Genomic DNA, 12,874 nt, shown 5'->3' with positions numbered 1-12,874 from the left:
AAAAAAAACGCCACAATGCTTCAAATTGAAGACACTGGCACGACGTGTGTTGTTTTTGCTGTAAAGCAGACCAATCAAATTTTGGTGTGTGCATTCGTCAAAATTCGACGACACATACAAGTGGAAGAGGTTTGAATTGTTTTCGCAGACACTTTCGTCGGAGTTGTATGAGGTTGCCAAGGAAAAACTTCTCATTGAACTTCTTTCTTTGCTTACCTTTATACTTCGAGCTGACGATTGATGTTTGGGTATAAAAAGTTTCTTGTTGAAGAAGTTATTGAAAAATAACTTCGGTGGAGAATATCCACAAACAAGAAACAAGGGAACTGATGAGATCCAGTGGCGTGGATCGAAACTATAGTATTCCCTGCCTTACCCCTTGGCGAACAATTGCCAAATCTTTTCCACTAATAAAATAGTTGTTTTAAAATATTAAAACAACAACAATGGGATTATGCCAGACTATTTTGAAAAAACAAAATTGCAAACGCTATCCCAATAAAAAAAACGCACATGCTTCAAATATGATGAATATATATAGGAAATATTGACAATCCAGATCGGACTTTGTAAAATTACGTATTTTAGTACTATAAACTAAAATAACGTCATCAGGATAAGTCAAAGTTTACTGATATTGTATGTGAAAATGCGGAATAGCCTACGAATATTGTCCAGTGAGTATATATCTGGAAGCAAAGAATTCTTTCCCAATTTTATGACGACTCGAGCTCAAGAATAAATGTGACCGACGAATTCGTTTAAATGCGAATTCAACAGAAACATTCAAAAACTCTCGTAGCCGCATATGCAAACCAAATTAACTACTCCCACTGTTATGCGTCTCCACAATGCAGAGAATCATCATAACTATGTTGATAGTTTGTCGAAAATAACAACAAACAAATCGTCCACCGTGCTGTGTGTCTATTTTAGATTCACTTTGGCAGTTTGTTGTGATGTGTGTTTACTTTTATTTTTAAAGTAAGACCCAGCTTAATCACAGATTTGTTTGTTTTTAAATTTAAAAACAACAAGTTTTTAAAGTGGGGTAGTTAAAAATTGATTTACAAAGAACTAAGAGAACTGATGAGTCCAAGTGGCGTTGGACGAAATTAGTATTCTCTGCCCTTCCCTAAAGTAAATCAATTTTAACTAACCCACTTTAAAAACTTGTTGTTTTTAAAATTTGAAAACAACAAATCTGTGATTAAGCTGGGTCTTACTTTAAAAATAAAAAGTAAACACACATCACAACAAAACTGCCAAAGTGAATCTAAAATAGACACACAGCACGGTGGACGATTTGTTTGTTGTTATTTTCGACAAACTATCAACATAGTTATGATGATTCTCTGCATTGTGGAGACGCATAACAGTGGGAGTAGTTAATTTTGTTTGCATATTCGGCTACGAAAGTTTTTGAATGTTTCTGTTGAATTCGCATTAAAACGATTCGTCGGCCACATTCATTCTTGAGCTCGAGTCGTCATAAAATTGGGAAGAGTTCTTTGCTTCAATGCAAAGAACTAAGAGAACTGATGAGTCCCAAGTGGCGTTGGACGGAAACTAGTATTCTCTGCCCTTCCCTAAAGTAGAGTTGGGGAATCTAGTTCCTGGTGCGGATCGATCTTCTAGTTCCTTTTCCCAAAAGGAACTAGTTCCTCAATATAGTTCCATAGTTCCGAGGCGATATACATTGTTCAATGAATCTTTCTCTTTCATCGTTCTTTTCTATTTCCTTCATTCCATGGTACAATAAGAATTGTACCATGCTTCATTCCAAATAGTCCGAGAGCGATATAGTTCAATGAATCTTTCTCTTTCGTCGTTCTTTTTATTTGCTTCGTTACAAATAGTTCAGAGAGTGAAGTAGTTGAACGAATCTTTCTTTTTGTTTTTATCTTTTGGAGGATAAAACTGACAACGAGGATGTGATTTACGTTTATTTAAGATGTGGCCGCATCTGAATGATGAAGGAACCGAACGTGAAAGAGCGAAGTAAGTGTGGAATTAAATTAAGAAAATAAATTATACAAATGGAAGGAATTATATGCACGGTTGGAACTATATGAACTTAAGGAACTATATAAATGCAAAAGCCGGATATAGTTCCAATAGTTCTTTGTATGGAATAGTTCCTTGGAACTAGTTCGTTCCGGAACTACACAACTCTACCCTAAAGTAAATCAATTTTAACTACCCCACTTTAAAAACTTGTTGTTTTTTAAAATTTGAAAACAACAAATCTGTGATTAAGCTGGGTCTTACTTTAAAAATAAAAGTAAACACACATCACAACAAAACTGCCAAAGTGAATCGAAAATAATTTTGTTTGTAAAAGTATTCAAAAATATTTTCAAAATTTAAGGAGATGAAAAGTCGAAAATATTTTGAAAACAAAAATCGCGCGATTTTTAACAAAAATATGTTCAAATTTAGGAAGATAAAAAGTGTTTGTACAAATACTTTCTGAAAAACGAAAATATTTTTGAAAAATAGCGCGATTTTCTTAACAAATATATTTACAATTTAAAACTTCTCCTAACTGCTACTTACTTCCCAACGGACATAACTCCCAAAACGATTTGGGCGTTATGTCCGCAGCGCTTTGCGGACATAAGTCCCAATGGGAGTTACACGGCGTTTATATTATAGCCTTTTGCAAGGTTAACCTTGTTTATGAGGATTTGTTTGAAATATAAGCAATGGAATTGACATTTAAAACCCAGTCGGTTTGTTAAATCCGGTTATATATAAACGGGGTATTATGTCCGTTTTTTAAAATTTAAGTGATATTTATTTAAATACAATTTTTATTTCAAATGTATAAGAAAAAAATTAAAAATTTAACTTTAAGTTCATATGCATTTTCATTTCACAAATAATTTATAATTGATTTTAAATTTTTAAGAAAAATTAAGTACAAAATAAGTAGTACCCATCTCAAATCGAACTATATTCAAATTTGCCTTCAAACTATTATAAACGAAAAATGCTGCCTACATGAAAATAAAAAGTTTTTGTTAAAATTCGCAAATACTTTCTGAAAAAGAATCGTGCGATTTGTTACAAAATATTTTCATAATATAAGAAGATAAAAAGTTTTTGCAATAATATTGAAATACTTTCTGAAAAACGAAAAGCGCTGCAGGCGAAAATATTTTTGAAAAAATCGCGCGATTTTGACAAAAAAAATTCAGAAAGTATTTGCGAATTTTAACAAACACTTTTTATTTTCATGTAGGCAGCATTTTTCGTTTATAATAGGTTTGAAGGCAATTTTGAATATAGTTCGATTTGAGATGGCTACTACTTATTTTGTACTTAATTTTCTTAAAAATTTTAAATCAATTATAAATTACTAGGGACCCGGCGAACTTCGTCTCGCTTTGGTTCAAACCTATAATACTATTATTGATATCACCTTGTTCAATGGCAAATATTTCTTTGTTTTGAACTGTTCAGGACGATCTTTGAAGCAGATGCACATTAGACAATTGTACTTTCGACAATTGTCAGTTTGACGAAGAGAGACAATAGCCGCGAAAAAATTAGGTAACTCTAAATGGGGAATAAGATAATTTTTTTAAGCAAATAACACGTTTTGCGATGTAAATAAAAATATTTGGTAGCGCAGTTGAAGCAAAATAATATCATAACGCCCTACTCGTTCCATAATCGATGGTTTTCTCTAATTCTTGTTTCCACCACTGAACACGATATTTCACTAAAGCAATTGAATATGAATTTGAATTTAATGCTGAATATATTGCTTATTTTAATTTGCGTTTTAATCAATTAACCCATTTTAACCTATTTACCCATTTTGATCCGATCGATATCAGGTAACCACCTTCGTGTGTTTTTATACCCTCCACCAAAGTATGGAGGGTATATTTAGTTTGTTTTTCTGTTTGTAACACATCGAACTAATTATTTGCACATATATTCTTGATCAGGATAAAATTCTAAGACGATCCAGCCATGACCGTCTGTCTGTCCGTCTGTTGTAATCACTCTAGCGTTCACAATAATTGAGCTAGAGCGCTATATTTTTGCACCCGAGCGTCTTTTTTCCATAGGCAGGGCAAGTTCGAAGATGGGTTATATCGGAACACTTTTTGGTAAAGACCCCATATAACGCTACCTCCCGATTTTCGGAATTTTGGGGATTTAACTACATTTTTTGACCAAACTACCTTTAATTTCACGTTTGGGGTTCCCAGTGGTCATAAAACATCTCCACCAAAAACCGTCAACATAGGTCCATGTTTTGGTATAGCCTCCATATAACGGTACCTCCCGATTATCGGTATTTTGAGGATATTAGCTAAAATTTTTAACCGAACTACCTGTAATTTGACAGTTGAGGTTCCTAGTAATCACAAAACATCTCCACCAAAAACTTTCAACATAGGTCCATGTTTTGGTAAAGCCCCTATATAATGCTACCTCCCGATTTTCGGAATTTTGGGGATTTTAACTACATTTTTTGACCAAACTACCTGTAGTTTCACGTTTGTGGTTCCCAGTGGTCACAAAACATCACCACCAAAAACCGTCAACATAGGTCCATGTTTTGGTATAGCCCCCATATAGCGGTACCTCTCGATTTTTGGTATTTTGAGTATTTTAGCTAAAATTTTTGATCGAACTACCTGTAATTTGACCGTTGAGGTTTCTAGTAATCACAAAACATCTCCACCAAAAACTTTCAACATAGGTCCATGTTTTGGTATAGCCCCCATATAGCGGTACCTCTCGATTTTTGGTATTTTGAGTATTTTAGCTAAAATTTTTGATCGAACTACCTGTAATTTGACCGTTGAGGTTTCTAGTAATCACAAAATATCTCCACCAAAAACTGTCAACATAGGTCCATGTTTAGGTACAGCCCCCTATATAACTGTACCTCCCGATTTTCACTTTAATATAGCCCCATATAAGGTTCCTTGCCGATTGAATACATTTTTTATAATTTTTACCTTATTTAGGTATCAGAGGTCACAAAATATCTTCGTCTAAAATTGTGGACAGGAAAAAATTCCGTTTTAGTTCAGAATATTTTATGGTGGAGGGTATAAAAAGTTCGGCCCGGCCGAACTTAACGCTTTTTTACTTATTCTTTCTGACTTCTCTATTTAATGTGATCTCCCGAATTCTACTTGCACTGCAAATTCGGTATTAGATGTAATGGCTCTGGTAACATGGACAGAGCTATTCTATTAGTTGCCGTTCTTTGTGTGTTTCGGATGCTTGAAGTCTTGTCACACTAACACGTGACTGTTGTCGATTACTTGGTCACCCTATATTTAATTTCGACGTAAATAACATAGTCAAATTAATATCGCAAACTAATTAACGAATAATAAGTATTTACCTACTTATGTCGCCGATAAAGAATATTTGTATGATAATTCGACCAAAAAAACTCCAGTACCTCCGATTTCTTTTTTTCCAATTTTGAATATCATCCTCTTTTCGAATGACATACATACAGTGTACCAACAGTACCAATGTATGTATGTATTTGGCCGTTTGTAATTGCCTTTTTTGTATCATGACAGAATCTAAACAGTATCAATATATATCTGGTACAGCTTAAATATTATACCGCATACATCGGAAGTTTATCATTCGAAGATGTTTTTAACAACGGTTTAAAAGTATACATATATGCCACAACTTCACTTCCAATGAAATTACCTCGGAGCTCTTGATGTTTCAATTAACCCACCAATTTTGTGGATTTGTACCTTTTTCCTCAAAACTGTGGAAACCATTTTTGGCATTATCATCTTAGTCTTTTCAATCGGTATCTGACCGAAACCACCACTAATCTTTACAAACTCTAAACTAAGCCCTTTTTAACCATTTTTCGCTGTTAATTTCCTAAAAAGACGCTTGAAAATAAATCAAAATCGATTTGATTGTGAATAAAAAATTCTATACAATTTCAAAAATTGACAAAGGCGTACAATGGACCCCCACAGTAGGTGCAAATACAATTTTCGCCAAAAACTGTCCAAATAAGTGCCAAGATTTACTCCAAACGCGAAGCTCGATAGAAATTTGTGGAAAAATTGACTTTATTGAAAAAATATTTTTGCAAATTTTTCGCAAATTTTCGCGATTTTTTTAGGTTTTATCCTTTTCTGCCATTAGACCATTCCGAATTGGTGCGAATTGTCAAAATCTATTCAGCCGTTCTTGAGTTATAAGCGTAGTAACTAACATCATCCTTTTTTATATATATAGATTTTGTGAAATGAAAAATGCATATGAACTTAAAGTTAATTTTTAATTTTTTTCTTATACATTTGAAATAAAAATTGTATTTTAATAAAAATCACTTAAATTTTAAAAACGGACATAACTCCCATTGGGACTTATGTCCGCTAAAGGGGGTCGGACATAGCTCCCAAAATCGTTTTGGGAGTTATGTCCGTTGGGAGTTATGTCACGGCACCATATTCATCATAGATATTCCAAAAACAGTTTGGATCGAGCACATGTAATCTTCTGAAAGAATTTATTATGAAAAAAATATATATTTTGTGACCACAGAAACCAACATGTGAATAAAAACGGTCCTAAATCGTATATAAAAAGCGAAAGCTTCTGGAGATGTTTAATATTAGGGCTACTAATTTCTTTTGTTCAGAGACTCATAATTAAATTTGATTTGGAACATTTCTTCTTTTAACACAATCCCCAAAAAGTGAAGTATTTTAGGAGATTTTGACTCAGTATGGAATAAATTTTAATTGAGAGTCTAAAAGTTTAACAAATAATTTCTACCTATAATATCTAATTTTGTAACGTCATTTTCTTAACAAAGTGTTTTACTTAGATATATAGTTTGTTCTGGGACTTAGAGTGAAATTTTGTGTAGAGTATTTCTTCTTTTAACAACTTTCGTCTAAAACTAAATTTCATGTTACTTTCATGCATCAACCCGAAAAAAAGAACAAAACAAATTTATTCAAAAATGTTTGGGTGTTTTGTTGGCAAATTTGATGTATATATTTGCTTGATATATGGTAACATGGGGCGCCTTCGCCACGTTTTTATAATGGTTTTATTTAGCTCACCCCGTTTGTTTTATTATTTATTCTTGGGTCAAATTTAGTAATTCAAATTTCACCTCTTCCTGTTCATCCGATTAATCTGAAATTTTGTATACACTTTGGATTTTGGTGACAATACAATTATGTTTATTCATTGTCATTATAAATTCAAGATGGCCGCCGCTACAAAATGGCGGATAACGTAGGTTTTATCAATCCCATCAATATGGGTATCAAATGAAAGGGCTCAACAAGCAGAATACAATATACTATAAAAAATTTAAATCCAAGATGGCGGCCGCTACAAAATGGCGGATAACGTAGGTTTTATCAATCCCATCAATATGGGTATCAAATGAAAGGGCTCAACAAGCAGAATACAATACACTATAAAAAATTGAAATCCAAGATGGCGGCCGCTAAAAAATGGCGGATAGCGTAGGTTTTATCAACCCCATCAATATGGGTATCAAATGAAAGGCTCAACAAGCAGAATACAATATACTATAAAAAATTGAAATCCAAGATGGCGGCCGCTACAAAATGCGGATAACGTAGGTTTTATCAATCCCATCAATATGGGTATCAAATGAAAGGGCTCAACAAGCAGAATACAATATACTGTAAAAATTGAAATCCAAGATGGCGGCGCTACAAAATGGCGGATAACGTAGGTTTTATCAATCCCATCAATATGGATATCAAATGAAAGGGCTCAACAAGCAGAATACAATATTACTATAAAAAATTGAAATCCAAGATGGCGGCCGCTACAAAATGGCGGATAACGTAGGTTTTATCAATCCCATCAATATGGGTATCAAATGAAAGTGCTCAACCAGTAGAATACAATGTACTAAATAAAATAAAAATCCAAGGTGGCGGACTCTACAAAATGGCGGATAACTTAGGTTTTATCAATCCCATCAACATGGGTATCAAATGAAAGGTCTCTACAAGTAGAATACAATTTACTATGCAAAATTTAAATCTTAGATGGCCGCCGCTACCAAATGTCTGATAACAATTTTTTATCAATCCCACCAATATGGGTATCAAATAAAAGGGCTTGACAAGAAGAATACAGTGAACTATACAACCTCAAAATTTAAGATGGGCGCAGCCACTAAATGGCGTATAATTAAGATTTAAATTTAGAAATTGAATCTGTAATTTACGTATCTGATTAATCCAGCCTGAATCCACCACCTAAGTCAAGATTTTTTATCGTGTTGAGACTGTGTGGCGTTAGGGCGGTTGAAAATGATACGTCGTTAGCGGTACGTCGTTAGGGGTACAGTTGGACTGCAATAAACTAACGGGCAAGAAACCTTGCAATAATGAAGCACTAAATGAATTAAACAGAATGCGAAATAAAAACTAAAAACTAGAAAATAAAAATAGGTAAAAAAAAACTTTTAAGTTAAATGGTTTTATGTTAAACATACATTGCAATGTTTAAGATAAATGTACTAAAAACCAAAAAATAATAAAATAGATACAGTCGTGGGAATTATAAACATATGCATAGACTAGACTAAAATAAAACCGTGGGGCACGTCAATTGTCTACAATCGTTGATTAAAATCTTTGTTTTGTAATGTTACACTATAATTAGGCAGTTGTTCAACCGACAACGATGGACGTGTGATAAGTAGGGCTAGAATGTGGAAACAAGCTAGCAAGGTCGATTATAAGCGAGTTTTAGGGTTTCATAGTGGTGAGCGAGTAGTACTTTGTCGATTAAAGACAAACTACGAGCAGTGAAAACGATTCCTCGCCAGCCAGCAGTGTGAATGTCCAACGATAAACTAGTTGAAACATCTCTTTTATTTACATGGAGTGTATAACTATTGGAATTCCCATGAGCACGAAAATAGTAAGTAATTTCTCACCGTCTGCGGGCCAACTGCCTAACGACGAATTAAACGATTCTTCTATCGCACATTAAGTCGATAATTTGTAGACAATTGACATTTCCCCACGGTTTTATTTTAGTCTAGTCTATGCATATGTTTATAATTCCACGACTGTATCTATTTTATTATTTTTTGGTTTTTTAGTACATTTATCTTAAACATTGCAATGTATGTTTAACATAAAACCATTTAACTTAAAAAGTTTTTTTACCTATTTTTATTGTTCAAAATGTTATCATACCGACACCGTTAAAGTATTTTCAAATATTATTTTTTGTACAAATATTAGCATATCTTGACTATAAGTTTTTATATATAAATGTTTATAATTTTGTTTTTAAAATATTATTTTTAAGAATTTACAAAATGTCTAAAAAGTGGCGAAACCTCCCCACCCATGGGGCAGCAGAATTTAAGTTAAACGTGACAAATTTCTAACATAAACCACCACGCACCTATCATGGCGTAGGCGCCCCACCCCTTACATATTTCACAATATTAATATATTGACATTTGCAATTGCTTTTTTCATGCGAATTATTGGGATTTATATTCTTCCGTAGGTGTCATCTAACGGTATAAAATGAGTTTTTGATATCACTAAAGGTAAAGAAGATATCACAAAAAATACCTACCATAATTATTTTTCCCAATACCCTGAAAACATAAACCGCGTGCGTCCGCTATCATACCTGTGACACAACTGCCAACTTTGAGAGATGATAGATCTTCATTAAACTCACAATTTTGCCTTTAACGGATTTTTTCTTGCACTTTTTGCGAAAAAATCGGCGCTGGCGTAGCCGCCCCAGTGGCGAAGGCGCCCCATGTTACCATATATTGTAAATACATATTTCATTTATTCGGCGACTTATATTGAAATTTGATGGAGATTATTTTTTTTCTTTGACTTCTTCTATCTAGAATGAAGTTTTGTGGGACAAAACTTAATAAACTCAGATAAAGTACAACATTAACCCTAAAATGTGATTTTACTTTTGGCAGATTCCTGGCGTTTAGGTACGATTTAGAGTTTTGGTGTATTCGGGGACTTATAGTAAAATGTTATGACAAATAATTTTGTAGAATATTTTGATCTGATACGATCTCATTTTAAAGGAGTTTTTAAACGTTTTTGAAAAAATGGACCAAAAAGACCCCTTTAGTGACTCGCATGAGGGCTAATTTTTTTCATAAAACGATACCCCTCATTGCTGTCAGTAATATTGCCAAATACACCTTATACCTAAAATGCATGGATTCCAAGGAAACTGATGTCGAATATTTCAAAACATGTAGAAATGGGCGGAACTTGCCACGTCTATTTAGGTTACTTCTCGACGTAAACTTTCAAAACGCCGATACACGTGTCTTATTTTTTTCGGTCCGCTTTCATAATCTAGTCGAACTATCTTGTAATTATTTTTTGTGTTTTACAGTGTTATTTATTATTATTTTACACACATTTCAGTAGGAAAATGCTAGTTATACCCGTCAGCCTTTAGGCCGATCAAAAATGTGCCTCATCGAAATAGTGGGTTTAGACCCCAAATATGTTGGGAGGAAATCTGTTTCAGACAATTTGGACTCGATTGAGCTGGTTGGTGCACACGATCAGTTTCAAAATTTGCCATTCACAACAATTTGTCCAAACACAGTTTAACCCTTCGTTGGAGTCTGGCCAGACCCATATAATCCCAGAAAAATTAATTGGAATTAGTGCAATGTAGACTAGTTCTTTCACGGCATGTTTTGATGTAGTTCCAACGGAGTCGTGATAAAGGCACTCCATTCCCCACATTTTATGCGATCCAACGAATGACATCCATTTCTCAAATTTTAACTACATCCGGATGCAGTTCAATCAGAGTCATGAAAAATCCACTCTAATTTCTTACATTTTAAACTCATTCGGATGCGATCCAATGATCGAATGACGTTGTGAAAATGGCACTCCGTTCGTTACATTTTATTAGCAGTTGTTAGAGGTCCCTACAAGTACATAAGTCAGTTTGTACATCCCTACAATTCTTTCAAAAACAGAAAAAAAGATTTCCAAAAATTTGTAATGAAAGTTCCGTTTCTTTACTTGCAAAAATCTTCAAATTTTACCACTTTTTACTCAAAAAATTTTTCCTTGGCTTGATGTAAACATACAATTGTTATGAGAGCAGTTCACAACTTTTGCCAATTTTGCCACTTTTACCATTTTTAAAAGTAAAGGAACAGACCAAAAATAATATAATTTGTGAACTTTTGCGGTAACTCATGAGAAGAGAATTTCCTAATGGAATGCTTCTGGAGTACATGTCGAAATCTTAAATGGTAATGGGAAGACAATAAAAAAAACCCCTTTAGCAGATGAAGGAAGAACAGTTCAGCTTGGATTAAATGGAGAGCTGACGAAAATAAACTCACAATGTGGGAAGGGTATTATAAGTTTGTTTGGCTAAAAATGCATGTATCATCGCGAAATATTTGTAGTAGACCCCCAAGGTTACATACCATTTTTCATATCTTGACGAGATAAAGCGATATAGCGATGTGTGTCCGTCTGTCCATCATAAATTGTAATCAAACTCCAGGCCGCAATTATGGACCGATCGTCACGAAATTTGGTATGGAGGTCGGTTTCACATTATAATAGATCGCTTTTGTTATTGGTGATCATCGTGAAATATTTAGGGGGTGAAATGGGCCTAAAACAAAATTTTTATCCGAATATGTATCTGTTCTGTAGGTCGCAATCATAGTCCGATCGGAGGGAAATTTTAAATAAGGTGTGAGCTTATGACGGGAAAGAAGCTTGCAATTTTACATGATGATCAGATAGTTTTTAGCGGGTGAAATGGACCGAAACTTTTGTGTGAACATTTTTATTACAAAAGCTTCGTTCTAGTACTTTTTATACCCTACACCACTATGTGGGGAGGCACAGTGTGGCCAAAATGGGATTTTTGTGCCAAAAATCTGTATTTTCTAAACGGTAAAAGATAGAGCTATGCAATTTGGAGGAGATGTTTATCAGACAGTGGACTTATATTCCATGTAGTTACGTGATATTCGGTCAACGCCTTCTACAGAATTTTATTGAATAAATTTTTTTTTCATAATTATTAAGTTTGTGTAATATATATGTATTTAAATCAGAATTTATAATTTTTAAGTGTTATTTAAAATAAAGATTTAAAGAAATAAAAACATAAAACAGAATTTTCTCTAATAAAAACAACTTAAAATAGTTCAAGTAAAAAGTATACTGTAACAAAAACTTAACTTGGCGCAAAAACGTGATGACATGTTTTTTATCAAGGTTTCATCGATAACTGCATTTGATGAAGTTGGAATATTGTTAGTAATGTACTCCTGAATGCTTCTCACTTTATTATGTCGAGGCGTTTTTAGCCATATATCAAATAAAATATTGTGTGGAACTTTAAGAGACATGGTAATACAAAAAGTGGAAATGGATAATGAATAGCAAATGATAACTTGAAGTTTTAAAGTAGCGGGCAGCTAAACAATCGAAATTTCAACTTTCGGTTAGGAACTGTGTTCACAACGTTTAAAACCCTTAATATGGGGCAGTACCGTTATATGGGGACTATATTAAAACGTGGACATACACTGACAGCTTTTGTAATAAATGATTCTCACTTGCAGAGAACCCAAAATATAAAATTTCAGCCAATTTGGTTGGCAAATGTGGCCAGAAACACCAAAAACTCTTCAAATGGGCGGTACCGTTGTATGGGGTCTATATTAAAAAATGGACCCACTTTGACAATTTTTGGTAGGGAGATAGTGTACTCGTAAATAACCTTATATTTCAATTTTTAACTAAATCGGATAATTGTTGTAGGTAAAATCCTGAAAATATAT

This window comes from Musca autumnalis, unplaced genomic scaffold (genome assembly GCF_047663935.1).
Source record: "Musca autumnalis isolate F117 unplaced genomic scaffold, ASM4766393v1 scaffold_95, whole genome shotgun sequence".
Lineage (NCBI taxonomy): Eukaryota > Metazoa > Arthropoda > Insecta > Diptera > Muscidae > Musca > Musca autumnalis.
This window is presented reverse-complemented; position numbering follows the sequence as displayed.